Source organism: Varroa destructor, unplaced genomic scaffold (assembly GCF_002443255.2).
Source record: "Varroa destructor unplaced genomic scaffold, Vdes_3.0 BEIS01000002.1, whole genome shotgun sequence".
Lineage (NCBI taxonomy): Eukaryota > Metazoa > Arthropoda > Arachnida > Mesostigmata > Varroidae > Varroa > Varroa destructor.
In genome coordinates, this window is record NW_019211455.1 from 37,318,944 (window position 1) to 37,336,120 (window position 17,177).

Sequence of the window (17,177 nt, forward strand, 5' to 3'; positions counted from 1 at the left end):
TAAAAAATGCATGCTAAGCTTAAGAGAAAAGTCCATTTGACAGTTTGGTGGGACTACACGAAACATTAGTTTCGCTTAAGATAAGAATGCAAGCCGTAAAGTAATTTTCGCAATGATATCGTGGCTATACAGCTCCTCTATCCGTCAGCCACACGGGGGAGAATATGGCAAATTGAACGCACCTGCAACAAATCTACTTGTGTCCTGAATTGTGCTGGTGTTATAAACACAAAAGCTATCCAACTGGCTTGGTACGCCCGAAGGAAATCATCTTAACCTACCACGTGATGAAAATGCAAACAACTATGTCACAGTAAATTGGGTGCAGGCTAGACAGCCTTCTTACCTTGTAATACAAGTAGACTTTTTCTCGTATTGCCCCAGTGAATTGTACGTGGCGTCGCGTTTCGCCTCGACGACCTACGCGTCGACGGCGTTCACCATCAGAGCCACCTAAAATAACGTTTGAAGAGCAAACTAGCCAAAATGAAGCGTTTTCAATTGTTCCACTACTGGTCTTCCGTTTTGAAGATCATAAATAATTTTCTTACCTCATCCATTCGGTAATGTTGCTCTTTTATGGAGCTAGACGAGCTATTGGCTTGGAGATGCCCACCTGTATTACAACCAGCCAGTTGACTACTTCAAGCCAAACTTCCGTAATCGACCTTTGTATTTTGCTAGCGCTCCTGTGATCTATTAGTGCTAAAGGTTTATAAAAAGGTGCACAAATTCACATGTCGAAAAAGGCCTAGCCGTAGTTTTTTCAGCACCGGACACCCAATGTCTAACGTTCTAATTAAAAAGTTTCAGTTATAAATTATCACCACTGGTGAGCGCAGCGGAATCACAAGCTGGAAACTCAATGGTGTCGGTAGTAATTACCCAATATGTAAGTCAATATATGTCGAATTAATACCCATCGTGAAGTGAACTGCTGTGAGTTTTTCGAAATTGTCTTCTACATTCTCAGTCTTTTTTCAGCATCTCGTGAGCCTTAAATAAGATCTCCGTTAACATTCACAACACTCAACTTAGAAAACTTGATTCGAATCTTTGATATGTTAATGTATGTGTAATGGGTCCAACCAACTTTCAAGTTGAAAAGCTGTATCATTTCATTCATGTTTAGAAAATTTAGAGTTTCGATTTAGTGCATAGTTCGGCTAGTGCAGACGAACGCAGTTTTTGCATATTCGAAGTAATGTTGCACGTATACTCGACCTTACCATATGGTAAGGCCGAACCCAAAGAGTGTCCAAGGTTGATCAGAAATAGCATATTGTCGCAATCATTTAGGCAAAGCAGGATTGATATAGTGGTAGTAGCCGACATCGTAAAGCGACTAACGATGGAAGAAATGCGAAAGTGCTGCTTACTTGAAAGCTCCGATCGTAGACCACTCTAATGTACAGCAGCAACAGCAGAAAGAGCGACGTTGGTGCCTACGACTCCCAAGGGTAGTATCTCATACGGTTTGTCATCGTTCGAACTTTCTGAATGTCTTCGCGGTTCTCTCGTGGCTTTTATCTTCTGCCTAACCTTCATCCTGCACCATACTCAGATACCCGATTCTAATAATCTCAACTCTTGTTTTGTACGCCTGAAGTAAATGGACTTCAGTGTAAGGTCAACGTTCCTAGCTCACGTATTCACACATTCGCGTATATAAACTTTGATGTATGTTTAGCTACGCCGTTCATTTCTCTTATTTTACGCATCGTTTTGTTGAGTAACAGACTAACAAACATACGACAATATCGGTTTTTGCAAGCGTTTGTTGCGAAATTTAAAATGTCATGGCTCTTACCTGTAAGAATAATTGCTTTCTCAAATACAAAATATTTAAAGTACTCTAAGCGGCAATGGACATGGTGTCATAAACATTAGAGTTTTCCACGGGTTTTTAAATAGCGTGCTCAAAATGTGGAATAATTCAATGCAATTGCCGTAGGATTGAAATACGTTGCGTGGGTCTTATATAACCATTTATGTGATTAACGTGAGGTTGCGTCGCTTTACGAACCTAAAAGAAGCATCTCGATTGAGTTTTAACACTTTCTAGGCAGCTAACGTGAAAAAGGACAGAGAAAATCGACCTGCGACGCAGTAACTGCTATGCCTTCGACGCGTTTTTGTCACATATAGAGGCCAGTTACGCGTTGTTCGAACGATATAGACAACCCCATATACAAACCACTTTCTGTCAGATATGGCAACGAGCAGATTATATTATAATGCAGTTAGGAATAGATGGCGAGCAAGCCAACCCTGGATCGTCCTTTTGATAAGCAAGCCATTCGTCGCTGTAAAATTACGGTAAAAATTTAATGTTGTTTTTTTTTCACCTGGAATAGACATCCACTATAGCAAATTTATCTTACGATAAAAACTGAAAAAATATACTTTCCTGAAAATACCGAAATCATGAACCCGATAGCTTACATAAACAGTACCTTGAGGCGTAATGGTCACTGCCTTTTAAGTACTGTGGTTGCGGTTTCTAGCACGATGGTGTCAGTGTGAAAATTAATGTGTTAGGCTTAGCCGTTTACAATATGGAAGCTATATTTAACAGGGATATAGTAAACTGGCTCTGTGTTTGGTACTCATAGTCTGCGCACTATGTTCATATGTTTCTGCGGCCGCAGATGCTTCATTGAAGAACCTGGCCGCTCCCGTAGCTGATATCGCTACGCGTTGGCGCCAATATATGTGCGAAACACCCTTCCAGCGTCGTCAAAATACGGGCTTAAATCTCGGTCGTCCTCAGGTACGTTCCATTTGAAATAACTGATAAAGCACCTTTTGTACAATATCTGTACCCTTTCATTGCGAAGGCAGCCGGTCGATGTTCCCAACCTTACCTGACGAAACGACGCATGTTTGCTGGGAATCTATATATATATATATATACACACACACACACACATACATTTAAGTAAACATTGCCCCTTACAACATGCAACTCCAACCAGTTGAATTTATTGGAGGCATATCTGGAACAATAGAACCATACTTTCATGTAAAAATGACTGGGGAAAAGCATCCTTTAAAATGAAATAGTTTAACGGTGTCTCGTTTCTCGTCTCAGTCTGAATCGTAACTTCGGCCTTGTACAGTAATGCTATTATTTAACAAAATATTCCTGAAAAATTATCTTCTTTTTTCAAACAGTTCGTAAAAAAGAAAGGACTCCTACACGGGTCTCTTTACTCTCAAATGATATTTGGCATAGTACCGTAATTGGAAAGAAGCCTCTCTTTAGACGTAGTTAAAATGACTCCCAGTATTGAGTTTCCGACCCATCTATTGACAGCGCACTTTACATATGTTGAATACAATCTGCCACATCGCTAACGTATTGGGAATGGACACCGTGGAAAAAGTGAGAGAAAGTAGTGAAAAAGTGAAAGAAATATCCGACTGAGAGCCTAATCTCTTCAAATGGTTTTCGAAATTTTCAAACATATAGTGCCTTGAGTGAGGGACGAATATACCAAGGCACGTTCCAAACTTTTTGCGTTTACTACCTTATATAATAATATAGTGTATACACATATGATAACAATGATAGCACCTGCAGCACTTCATTCGATTCCATCTCTTCATTGTTAATGCTGGTGACACAGAGTTAACACAGATCTGCATAAGGACTCCATTGAGTTTGACTGACGAATAAGCTTCTATTTGCAGGCTTCTCTGCCACGAGTTTTTCTGTAAACATCTTCAATCAGATAACGTTTGCTCGTTGGCAATGCAGCCTATTCAAAGCTAAGTAATATTTGAAAACTTATATAAAGTTTTCGTTGGACTAAGCCCTGTGGCTCAACACAGTACTATATATACGCTAGATCTGCTCCGACAATTGAATAAGCAGTGAAAAAACTCATTTTGATATTTAAAGACGAAAGACCTACTATAAAGTATTATTACTAACAAATATGAATATAAACATAAATTGTTAGACACTTTCTAGTGCCTGTGTGCTTTGTGATTTCCCCTCATTTAGGCTTCCCCTTGTGCGGGCCGCAACTCTGCGGAACGGAACTATGCGGTTCTTAGCAATCGCCTCCAGCACTGTGGAGAGCGTCTTGGTGGATCTACCTAACAAAATCACATTTAACTTCAAGCTATTTCAAGCTTTATAATAATCGAATCTTAGACAACTGACGTTCAATACAAATCGAAGTGCATCTACATCCTGCTTCAATCTAAGCGCACCTTGCGTATCCATACGTTTATAAGGCAACACGTTAACTGTACCATCATAAAATCTACTGTGTAGTATACTACAAAGCAGTTAAGGGTGCCCGCGAAGCCGCTAATAGTCGGCGGGTGTGATACGGATCGAACGCAGTGGCAAGCCCACGCGCAGACCACTGAGCTCTTGGCTCTCTCAGATGTGACAACGAACGCTTGTCGGGAAGAAAGCCAAGAACTCAGATCAAATTAGCCATCGACACGATCAAGATCTACGTTGTTTGCAATGAAGTCCCATGAAGCACAGATTAATGAGACCGAAAAGCTCACACAGAAGGGAATCAAGCTGCCCGCATTTTCTGAAGTATTTGTCTAAAGACATGCTTGTAAGGTTAACGAGCAGAGACAAGACCATAGAAGTAAAGCCATGTACGAACGAACGTTTTGGTCTAGGACGTTTCGGTTTGGTATAGCAAATCACTGTGAAAAAGTTCATATTTGAGTGAAGAATAGCAGCCAGCAGAAGCGGTGCTGGGTGACGTCCGGGTGACTAATAAGATGCGCGTTGTGTTCCGCTTTTTCCATATAAACAACAGCCACCTTGACCAGTGTAATCAACATAATAGGCCGCTCAGAAACGAAGCAATTCAGTAAAATAGATACACACACATATTGATGATTTTCCCGTTAAAGCGGAAGCTAAATGACCTAGCATCCCGAGAAGCATTTTACTCACGTATAATAACGTTGTGACAATGAAGTCTGTCTATTTTATTAATATGCGCCGCTTGAGGGCGCAGGCAGTCATCTATAATGCAGCGCCATTTGCATTTCAATATCGTGCTTCTCTTTGCGACCATCGTTCACTTGTCGTTCTTGATAAAACAAGAGTTCATCTCTTCACCTCGGGAGAGAAACCTCGTACTTATAAACATGGGCACGCAGCATAGTGTGAGATAATACTTATTGAAAAAGACAACACTTTTATTTTACTAAAAGGATGACATTTGATAAGAACCAGTTTGTTGCAAGACTCAGTCAATTGGCGGCAAGTTATCGAAAATAACTGAAAGTAAAGGACGATAGATCAGTCCCAGCACAGCTAACTTGCTTCGTTTTACCCATGATTAAATTTTCAACTGTACCATACGTTATTTTTCGTCTGTAGAGTAACGAACTTAAAACTGCTTTTAATTCAAGACATTTTTAGTCGATCATTCAGCTAATGTTCAGTGATTGTTGTAGAATGTTACCGTAAGAAAATACGAACTTTTAGGATGATCATATTCTTCAACACTTGGTGGGTATTTTATTGAATGAGTGAGCCTCATAGCTAAACATGTAGGACCTCTATGTTTCAAGTTTTACGTGCGATACTGCCGTTAGGCATTCCATCAGAGAGGTGGCTGGCTCCTAGCATAAAACGAAGTTTGTCTATATCAAACAGGTCGGACCTAATGGCACCTAGTTTCCGACCATTTCTTCACTGCAATTGGGTACAATGCTGGTAACTATGCGCTATATGCATCTTACAGTTTATCTGTATAGGGTGCTCTATACAAATGCAGACAATGGGTTTTCTAAAAGATGGATTTTAGGTTCCCTCGAACTGGAAGAGGATATACGCAGTACTAGCCCTGCACCATTTGCTTAAATTAATTAGTTGGTTTTAGCAGTAATTCCAGGCTGCGTTTAGATGAGGTCATACTGTGCGACTAATAAAGATGATACCATTGGCTATCTGGTGTCTTAACGCGCTTCGATCAGTGCAGGGCTACCTGCCGACTCAACTCGGATAAACGCTTTACACTTAAAACAATCAGCGTGGTTTCTATATAAGCTACCCTTAATTTGCGAAAGTTGCCGTCCATATCGAAGTAAGTCATCGAAATATGATCAATATGCAAAATACAAATGTTTTCATAGCATGTCAGAAAAATAATCCACAAAATTGACTAGAAACGTCCTAAGCGTATTTTAAATAACTCGTCAAGTTTGGCAGTAGGCAGACGGTCAAAAATACGCACAATTCACTTTCTCATCTACGCAAGTTGCAATTTGCTAACTTCCATAACATTTGGATCTCTATGGGGGGTGACCTTTAATATATACTGATATTTTCTCTGAGCTTATTACCAGTGCATGCTATAATAATTTTTTTAGTTGATCTTGTGTTAAAACCATTATTGATTTAATTTTGGGGTAAAACATTATTCAGCACTAGCGCCTTTCGGCACTTAGTTCGTCGTTTACCCTCGCAACACCTGGTATAAATAGTTGAAATTTGATCAGATACTTTGGCACGTTTCTCACGGATTTATTTGGAATATCATACGCTTTTTGTTTAGCAGACTTATTTTTGTATTTGTTTACATTAGTTTTCACGGCGGGTCTTCGTACCTGGCAGGTCTTGCTGATCGTCGGATGCACAAGTATATTAGGATCCTACAAGCGAATCCGTTGGATTTTTAAAGTATTAACTTTTGAACTACGCGCCACTAGCAGACAGAATATGGCGTGCAGGTACTCTATTCCTCTAGAAACCTGTGAGTGAAAACTGGCTAAGCTTACTCCGGGAAAAAAAGGAAATACTTTTTTTAGTCTCAAAACCTGATACTCAGTGGTTAAGTTTTTTCTTTTTTTTTTTTTTAATTAAAAAAAGAGGTCTTAAATATAGTATGTGAAGAGTGCAAAGGTTTCAAGAACAGAAACTGAAGTATTGAAAACCCATGAGGAGGTGACCAGATGTCGAGGCCCGAAGTCAAAAAAGCATTGCCGCAATCCAGAAGGCTTCTCATAAAATTAGTCTAAGAACTCTGTCCGCCAAATCACATATAAGGTCTCACAAAATTAGAATAAAAATATTGAAAATGTGGGAACTGAGTAAAAATGAGTACCTCGTGAATCCACTTCAGACCAGTTGAAAGTGCGTGTGGTGTATCCCACGCGCAATTTCCGGCACCTAATTCCCAAAAAACCCGCCTGAAGCGTACAACAACTATAGCATGATTCAATATTGACCGCCAGTTGGAGAAACGAGCGGGTGTCCCTCTGGAGAGAAATCAAATTCGGTGACAGTGTCGAGTAAGCTTGGACGTAAGGTGATGGTGGTATGTACAATGCACATCTAGGACATCTGGTAGCATAAGATATTTTCCGAAAATCAAACAATGAATTCAGCCAGCTATCCCGAATCCCTTAAGGGACTTATGGATCATGGACGCGGACATCGAAAGCACGTAGCCTGGTTACTTAATAACGCCATGCGTCATCGCCAAACCTCAATTGGTTCCTGGATTAAGCAAAGGAATATCCACCGTTGATTTTAGCCTACTTATTTTCTTGATCGAACTTCGTGTAATTACCTTTTTGTGTCCTAAAAGAGGCAGTTGGTAGGCATATCCCACCATCGATTTACTTCAAGGAGCCATAGGTAGATAGGGTAATTACATGCGGGGAAACGAATGGTATGTGTGAGGCTAACAGAGGCTACCAGAACGTGGGGCAGTCATGCAAATCGTCGTTTAAGATCAGATAGTTCGAAATTTATTCGATTTCAATGTCTGATAAATTTTCTTATAATTGTTTACCACTTTTACTACTGGCATCATTCAGTGATAAAGCAGATTTGTTTTTCTTGACATCATGCTTTTACGCTAGAAATACAATATTAGGCAACACAAAAATAGGATTTCGTATGGTGCGGCCGCACTCCAACGTCGAACTTGGTAATTAATAATTAAGGTACATTCTGTACGCAACGAGTACTGAGTCATTTTGGCGATACATAGATAGGAGGAACGGCTGGCCTTGTGGGATCAGGTGAGGCCAATCACTTGGCGTTTAAGTTATTTTAGTATTAAATCAATTATTCAGGTTGCAAAATAGATACTAGCTTAAGAGTTGTGTCTATACACATGTGTACAACTAATGCAATCATGGGCAATTATTTCTATCCTTCAGTGCATTTAATTTATGCATTTTCTAGTCTCATTCCTTAATGATCACCTAAAGCTAAATGCTTCGAGTGCCGTTACGTATTCCATTGGAAAGCTGTTTCCCAGCTTGAAACCAAATGTGCCTACCCATGGACTCCAACCAGAACAACCACCCCCCCCCCCCAAGTTAAGCAGGCAAACAGGTCACTCACTATGGTATCACCGGTGTCCCTTAATGCTCATATGAAATTAAGTAGATAGCATAATCCTGTACTCCTCTGTAGTTCGAATGTTTCGAGACTCGCACCAAACCATCATCATGGTATTTTCACTGCAGAACTTCATATCACTCATGAGATTGTGATACTATGGGTCGTCTGCATACGGAATGTCGATGGCTGGATAAGTTTCAAGATCAAATATGATTTCTTTATTCATAAATCTACGATTTCAGTTTCGATCTGTACCCACTGGTGGCTAAAAACAGTTTCCTGAAAATAACCGATACTTCCTAGACTCCGGGTTTAACCCCAGAAATATAGACCCGACTAGTTGAAGGATGTGTTAACGTTCTCACGCCATTTAGTAGACATCGCCCACCAGCTGTTCGACAAATGTTAGTAACGGTTACTTAAATGATGCGTTGGAGTTTTTGTTTGATTTTCCCATGTAACGTAAACCCTGCAGCCCATCGAAAATAATCAATCTTTAAGTTACCAGGCACAGCTCATGAGATAATCAAAAAGAACATCTACTTTCCAGCGGCCTATATTTTTGCAGGTGGTTAAATATGGTTTCATTGTATTGGTACCATCATCGGGCCTAAGAAAATAGCAGCAGTATCATCACGCTTAGTTTTTACATGGTATGACGAGATTAAGGACAAAACTTTTTTATATCGTGAAGCAGCTTCTTTTGAAAGTTGCTACAATTTAAGTACGCACCTATCATCTGTGCACCTATACTTTTATTTGGAAGCTCTAAACGCGTTTGCAAAGCGCGAGTAACTTTGAAGAACTTAAAGAAAGAGTGCAAGGGAACAAACAGGGCAATCTTTGTTTTGAATAGCTAATGATTTGATAACAGTTTCACTCGAGTGACTGAAATATAGTGTTACCTTTTTTTGCATCTCAGAGTTACTTTTCTCTATGATTCATAGGCCTCGCACAATGAAATAATCGTTATACGATGTCGTTTTTTCAGTTAATGACCTTAAGCGTTTAACGGTAAATCGCGTAGGAAAACTTTTTCTATCATTAAGCTACGTTCTACCAACAGCATAATCATTGAAGTTAGAATATAGCTTTTAGTTAATCTTGGTTTTGAATTTTGCAAAAAATACTTTGGCGTGATTAAAGACCAAATAGCCTTAACTTACAATCGAAGAATCTAAAGGTATTAGTTGTTTACTATCGTGGACACCTTATAGTTGAACTTGACGTAAACCAGACACTCGTAGTCTCCTTCTAGGCAGACACTTTAACGTCCATAAAGTTATGTAACTGCTTCACCGTTTTTCGAGTTGTCGGCTACTACTTCCGCTACTGCTGATGGCGCATAGCAGTGGTCCCAAATGCGGCTCTATGTTCTCGGGCTCGCCTCTTCAGGGTCCCCAGGGCGCCGCCTCCCTATGACGTCACCGTATCACCGACCAATCAGACTACACACCCGTTGGCAGCCAACTCCGAGTCCTAGCGGCGTCTTTTTAGCGTCGGGTACTGGACTTCTCTACGGGCACTTTACGAAGTATCTCCGCAACGTGTGTGTGGTTCACTTACACCCCGGGGTTGGAGCTGTTACGGGAATACGACCACGGACAAGCGCGTGGAAATAGCTGCTATATCCACTGCAAGCAGATATTTTACTGGTCAAAACAAATGAGGGCATCGAACTCTGTTAAGCGAAATGGAAACACTACATACGAACCGTAAACCCGATAGAAAAGAACGGGCGTTAAAAAAATGTTTATACCCTTTGAAGGCAACACGAGCAACCTAACTAGCAAGATACTTTAGAGACCATCCTAGATATTAAGAAAATCCATCAAAATAACGCCCTCTTAACGATGTTTTTGGGTGCTAACTAGATTTTTTAAGGATTACGTGCCCACGACGCACTCGGGTGCAGCAATATCCATTAGTATCAGGATCAAGCGGCTGCCGCTACACCACATGGGTTGAACGAAAACCTACGGTGCTCTCTCTGGCGGTATGTTTCGCTTTTTGGTTTTGTACGGTTTTGTCGCGCTTCTCTTGGCATCTTTTTAACGTTTTCAGTTGTAACTGCTCACTTATTTTGTACACAAAAGTATCGCGAAAAACCCATTTTTGTTTGTCCGTTCCCGGGATATTTCTCTTGCTATTATTGGCCCCTCGTTTTCATTAACCTCGAATTGGTTTCCAACAAATGAGTTTTTTTTCGCTTTTTTGAAGACGTTCCAATTAGACTATTGTAGAGGCATTCTATATAATAATAATGATAATAAATAATTCAAACGCAGCCAAAGTAGTTTGCATCTAGCAGTTCTGAGCCTTGTTGCATGTGCTTAATTAGTGCTTATTAAATCATTTTCTGACAACTCCACACAAATGCAAAGATAAAGAAACGATTTCGACAAGCTGCAGTGCCTACTGGACGCATCGATACCCTTTTTCAAGCTTTAAACGGCAGTACTGGCAGCATATAAATCAACGGCGTAATTCATTGTATTTAGGAACATAAAAATGTGTTTGCGTCAACATAAATTCAATGAAGAGACTTTTTGTTAACTCAAGCTTACGCGGCGCAAACGATCGAACATATTTTACCATTCTCATTGTTCTTTTACGTATTTAAGGTTATTGGGTATTGAGTTCTGAGTAGCCGAGCGTAAATTTTTTGAAAACGCCGTTTAGAAGTCAACAGCGTTGTTTTGGGACAGCTTACGTCTATTTACTTATCAGGAACCTCGCGCAGATAAGACCCATAAAATCAGTACCAGCCCCTATAGTGTCGTAACCTGGCCCCATAGACCAGACCTGCTTTTTTATGGCAGATTGAAACATTTATTGACCATGATAGGAATATATTTTTGATCATACCATATTTGTAAGATACATTCGAACTATGCCAAGTTCGCATCCTTGAGAAGTGATGAACTTTAAGCGCTCTTAAAATTCAATTTAATTCGAATAGCTTTGCTTTACTCAAAAACAAGCCCTAAAATCATATCAGTGTAAAGAAACAGGTCAACTCCAAATCTTATGACAGCCCCATGTCACCTATCTAGAGTACAAGAATAGAGCAGCGTCGACGTTAAATTATTGCGCGCGATACTTAATAAATTTTCGTAACTTTAATAGTCCTATATGACTTATGGGTGGAAAACTCGGAGAATTCACCATGCAATTTCTGAGCTTAATTGATTAAGCTATCTAAAAAGGACATGTAAAGAACTAACGGTGGCGGAAATCAGGAGTGATTTGGTTCGTGATGGACGCGTATATATTGGTTTTAGTATCACACATCAAGCTCGCAGCATTCGTGACTACATGGCATACTTATTAGGATCTGATGTGTAAGCGGACGTTAATATTCCGACGACAGTACCAACGGCACCACTCTGCGTAGTTCATATGATTTAAATGCTGAGAAAATGTGTTATCCCAAACCACAATAGTGTACGTAATGATCGGTTCAAGAAGGCATCCATAGAGGAACATACGTACGAGTTAAGAAAACTTCTGATCTAATGTAACCGATCACATTTTCCTTGGTGGAAAACAAGAACCAGGTTAGGGCTCGCATATCTATTCTTCCTGTTGCAGAACTGTGACTGCCCGTGGTTAAATACTGTTTAGTACGAGGCCCAGACGCGTTGTTGGCACCGAGTATAGCCATTTACAACTTGCGCGCGACTACAATGCTGCTTAAAAGCGATTAGTTTCCCCAACTCATACAGGATTTCATGAAAGTTTAGTTTCATTTACTCTGACGTCACTCTGACCGCATCGCGGCCCAGACCGCTAAGTCGAACAGCGACTCTCTTTCTGTCGCTAGATATTTTACTTCCACAGATTTCAAGTGTGCACCATGGCATGACGATCTCGAATATCATGTGCTGCACGAGATGTATGTGTGCAGCGTCGGCTCCCGAACCAGAATAGTGTGCATGCTGAGGTAACTGGCCGACCGGATTCCGAGACTTCTGTGGTGAAAGACGAGCGCCAGCTGTAATTACGCCTGGACATTTCCTTGAAGATATGCGCAACGATAGCTTCAAGGCGACGTCAGTTCTCTGCAGGGCATTTTCATTTGTGCAAATTGGCAAACAAACTGCTCATACGGTCAAAGAAACGACGGTATTATCAAAGGCGATATCTTTTTTCATTAATCTATGAATTTCGCCTTTCTCTCTCGCTCCCTTTCGGTATAATTCTAAACCGTAAGGTTCTGGCATTTGGAAAAAGTTTTACCGAAAGTTTAACCTCGATGTCATAAACAGTTCACGTTTGAGATCATCAAACTAGCCGTAAGCTTCTTGATATGGTGAGACCTCCTTAAGAATCTGAAAATCATGGTTTTCCATCAATGTGGTCATTACTTACCAAATTAACGGGACCTTTTTTCTCACTTCAGCTGTTTTGGCTTTGCGCAAGCGTCACTTAACAAAAAGGGCCCTTGCCTCTTATAGAAGCTCTGAACCATGCTAGTACAAATAGGGCAACGGATGCTATTTAATGAATCGTGCTGGTACAATTCGTAAACTGAATAATCATTATTTTGGCTGCCGGTCTGCGATGCTTAGTTGATCACAACATTTTCCCAAAAAGGTTCAGGGTACTCACGTACAAAAACCAGCGTTTACTTAAAAAAAACTTGTTTACACACAATATATTAGCATCTTTTTCAACAACACCTAAAAAGTAGATGGGATTTATGCACCTGGCTTTGATTATGGCAGTAGCCAACATTCTTTGACCGCACCGAAAATTATCAGATTAAACCTAGTCGATTTAGAAATTTCCTTTTTTTAATTCTAAATTCGTTTCATTGGTTATAAATTGGGGGTCAGAACCATCGTATTAGCTTTGATCCCGCCCCTGATGGATCTACGTTTCATTAGCCTACTTTTCACGTTCTAGTAGTATTATTATATTATACGCGCTTCGTAAGATATGGTTGTCAGATTGACAACAATAATCAAATTTTTTTTGTATAAGTTCTTATATCCAATCTAACGTCTCTACAGAGAATACGCCTGGCCGGCCTGATGGCCTAAACTGTGCTCCTAAAATTAGGTCCTTTGTCTGAACAAAAAAATTGGTGCTGATTCATTATTAAGCGGCAAAATATGGCACATTTGAAAATAGGTACAATCTTGATTTTCTGCACACCATTTAGAAATGGAAATTTCTAAACAATATCTGCTATAGGCCACTGCTTTGCAAGATACTCAAGGGACGATTTCCGTATCTATTAAATTGTTCTATCTATTGTTGACACGTTTACGGAAGCAAAGCTTACGAAGATAGCTCTTAATGCATACATCCGACCGTAGATTTATTCGCAAAAGTTTTAGTTTGGATAAAAGCCTTTGACGGCGTATCCTGTTAAAAACATAATTTAACTATTGTGCGGCATTGAAATCGGAACTTTTTAATTAGTTCTTTATAAAGCCGTATTTAAACAAAAACAGATATTTCAGCGATTTACTTTCATGCGCTCAAAGTATCATATTTGACAGTCTTGTGTATTTAGTGCAATCACGTTCTACCACAGTTACAGTTCAAGATCTGAGCCATTACCTAATTAACAGAACGAACAAAATAAGTCAAATAACCCGTCTTCCATCCGCTACCTCTTTAAATAGTAACATGTATCAAACAATGTATATGTGGTAGATGTAAGCTCGTAATGTGTTGCTCTTATATGCTAGATGAGAAAACCCGAACGGAACTTAATTTTAGGATGGTAGCAGATCAGAAAGGCTAAAAGGTTGAAAACTCTAAAAAGGCTTACCGTTGAAGTTTACCTGAAGGGCCGTTCAACTCTCTATGAAAAAGCAATATGCATCAGAAATTGTGTTTTGAGTCATTTTGAGAATTTTCCGACTTGCCTTACGAAGGCCTTGCCCAGATTTTCTAGAAACTTAATGAAAACTGGCAGAAACCTAGATTGTCGACTACAGGCAAAAAAAAGGCCTGAATTTTCCTGAAGGTTGTTTCAGCGTGAAAAAATTTGACAATAATTGATCTTTACTCAAATTCGCCATACAAAGCTTGCTGCTTTCCTCTAAAAAAAAAAAATCGTTTCTATTTAGTAGCAAGAGTAATGGATGAACGCATGCTCGCTACGACAAATAGCCTGCGAAAGTTTATCTGAATTGCTCCATCGTGTATACCCGTGTACACTTGCATGGTTCCGTCGTCAACTGCATTCAATACACCAACCAAATATTGGCCTCCGTTTTATCGTTAAATCGTACTGCCCCTAATCTATAAAAAAACAGTAAAAAAAAATTTCGAAGTCGACTATAGCAGATGTGTATTTGTTCAATTGATAATAACTTAAAGCATCATTTATATTTATAACCAGTCGATCACAATGAATCTTGATTTTTCAGGCAAACTCTGCTTACTTTGCATACAGAAAATAAAGCGCGCTTTACGGGGATAAGATATAAAATATAAAAAAATCAATTAAGGTTAGAAAAAGCTGTGAACGGATTTATTGAAAATAATAAAAGCATGACAAACCATTTGGGCGTAAAATCAGAGTCCAAACTTACAGATTTAAACTTACTTACGCTGTTCATTAATAGAAAAGCTTGAAGGCATAAGCTAACAGTTTGATTACCTGAATACTGTTTAGTAGCTGATTTTTTTGGCCCAAGAAGCGAACTTTAAGAGCTTTGTTTTGACAGCCTCTGCGATGCGCGCGTAGCTGGAGAAGTAAGTGCGAAATCACTTTAGATGTGCTTCTTCGACAAAATCAAGGAAAACATTTGCTCAACCCATAATTATTATTGGGCTACACAACGACGACAAATATCTCTTAGCAGTATTTATCATGGTGGTCCTTTGAAGCTATTTTATCCCGTGCTGACCCCCTTCTGCATCTTCAACGATCTACCGCGTGGAACCTCTAAAACCAGTGCAGAATTTAAGCTGCTGAAAGATCTGCCTCAAGCGGGATGCGTGACATGATAAAATGATTGTTTAGAAAAAGATTAAAAAATTGCATAATTTTTCAGTGATGACAAGTCGTGATTAATGAGTTCAAACGTAGTATTACTCATATTAGTCGCTTCGCCAGATATAGTAGCCAACTATCAAATATAGTTCATATTTGCAAAAGTATATACACACTTAAAAGGAACGATCGACCTTGTACATGCCCAGAGGTCATCGACTGCGTAATCTGGACGTTTTTTTAATCAGTTTAGTCGCTGCCAATCTATTACCTAACGTGTAATCGAGATTCATTTTGACCAGTCATCTGCTCGATCAGTGTTCCCCCTCGAATGAATGCGCGACTTGTAGCAGTGCCTTTAATATGAGCGGAGTTTTATGCCGTCTGCGTATGAAAACAGCACAAAAAAATCTCTTGATCCGCGCTGTAAGCCACTGAACGGCCCTCTATTAAGTGCGTCGCACGAGAACGTACTAAAAAGGGATTTATCTATGATGATCCTACCCCTTCATCTTACTAAGGCATCGTCCAAGTTCTTTGTGACGGAGCTGTGCCTCAGCATAGGAAACAAAGCTTTATTACGACCTTGCAAAATCGCAGAATCACACACCAATATATATATATATATATATATATATATATATATATATATATATATATATATTGCTAAACAGAACTCGTATCTTAGAGAAATGTGGACGGAAAAGCTCGACATATATTTGAGATCATTTAATGGACCCTTATTTGTTCTTAGTTGTTCGAAATAATGCAGTGACATACGAAAAACGTACATTACACTTAGCACAGTCTTCATCAGCAAGTAAAAGCAACCTCCTTACTTAGACAAATCGCGTTAAGTATTCTATTTGATAGCAATGGCAAATACTGTTTTTCGTCCATGTTGTCCATGGACATGGGGATTTTAAGCTGTACGTTTATAACATTACATCATATTAGAGACATCCAATAATTGCTCGACCAAGCATGCTAAAAACTGGCTAGACTAGAAGAGAAATTCGAGCATCGCGGACCCGCTTTTCTAATCTTATGGCTCCAATGTATGCGCTAGAGCATAATAGTGTTCAAAAGTAGCGCCAGAACTATGTCTGGGCAAACAACTGATGTGTATTCAACGGTGACTTTCGTCTGTACTTAACGGTGACAGTTTTATTGCAAGACTGTCTTCCGATTTATCGATATATACTGCTACATCTGTTTGCGTTTTCTGCAAGAATCTCTGTTACATGTAGATAATTAAAATATCACCCAATTCAGCAGGTGGGCTATATTTTGGTGGAAGTTTTGTTTATCCATTTTTTTTTTTTTATCAAGAAAGTGGTAGCGGGAAGTATATATATATATATACACATACAACAGGTGAGCTGACCAAATCAGTAAGAATGGTAAGTCGGCCGAGGGCCGACTCGATCGATGTGCGTCCCTCTCAGATGTTCGCCAATAGCCGAGGCAGAGTTAATTAGCCAACACTCAAAAACCCGCTGTAGAGTTGTGCAAAAAGACAATAGGTTATCATAGGCAAAACAAATCTAGAGTTTTGTTGAATTTCTTGACGAATTTTTTAGAATAGGCCACAGAAATGACTGCAGAATGATAAGGAGACAGGTGGAATCGGCTGATTGTTAACGCCTACTTAAACCTTTAGTTTTCGTTCCGCATGAGGGAACGAACATCTTCTCTGTTGACAAAATACTAGCCAAATGTTTATATAGGGATCCGTATAGTTCTCACTGGACCGAATCAAAATGCAATAAATTATTTTAATCCCAGATTCCTCCTCCTTGAAAATAAATGCCTTCTGAAGGATGAGGACTTCATATGGCGTTCAAAGTAAAAGGAATTTTT

General features: G+C 39.5%; 1 protein-coding gene across 3 annotated transcripts in view; it reads right to left on the minus strand.

Moving 5' to 3' along the window:
- The window catches only part of LOC111244398 (uncharacterized), a 35,956-nt gene extending 26,247 nt beyond the window's left edge, over positions 1-9,709 (minus strand). Inside the window, exons 1-3 of one of the 3 annotated variants that reach the window (XM_086979506.1) lie at positions 9,520-9,709; positions 1,380-1,603; positions 347-453 (exon numbers count right to left, since the gene is read on the minus strand). The gene's annotated coding sequence lies outside the window, so the exon portion shown is untranslated. The remainder of the gene's footprint in view (positions 1-346; positions 454-1,379; positions 1,604-9,519) is intronic. The other 2 variants (XM_086979504.1, XM_086979505.1) reach the window with 2 other exon arrangements.
- Between the last annotated feature and the right edge of the window lie 7,468 nt (positions 9,710-17,177).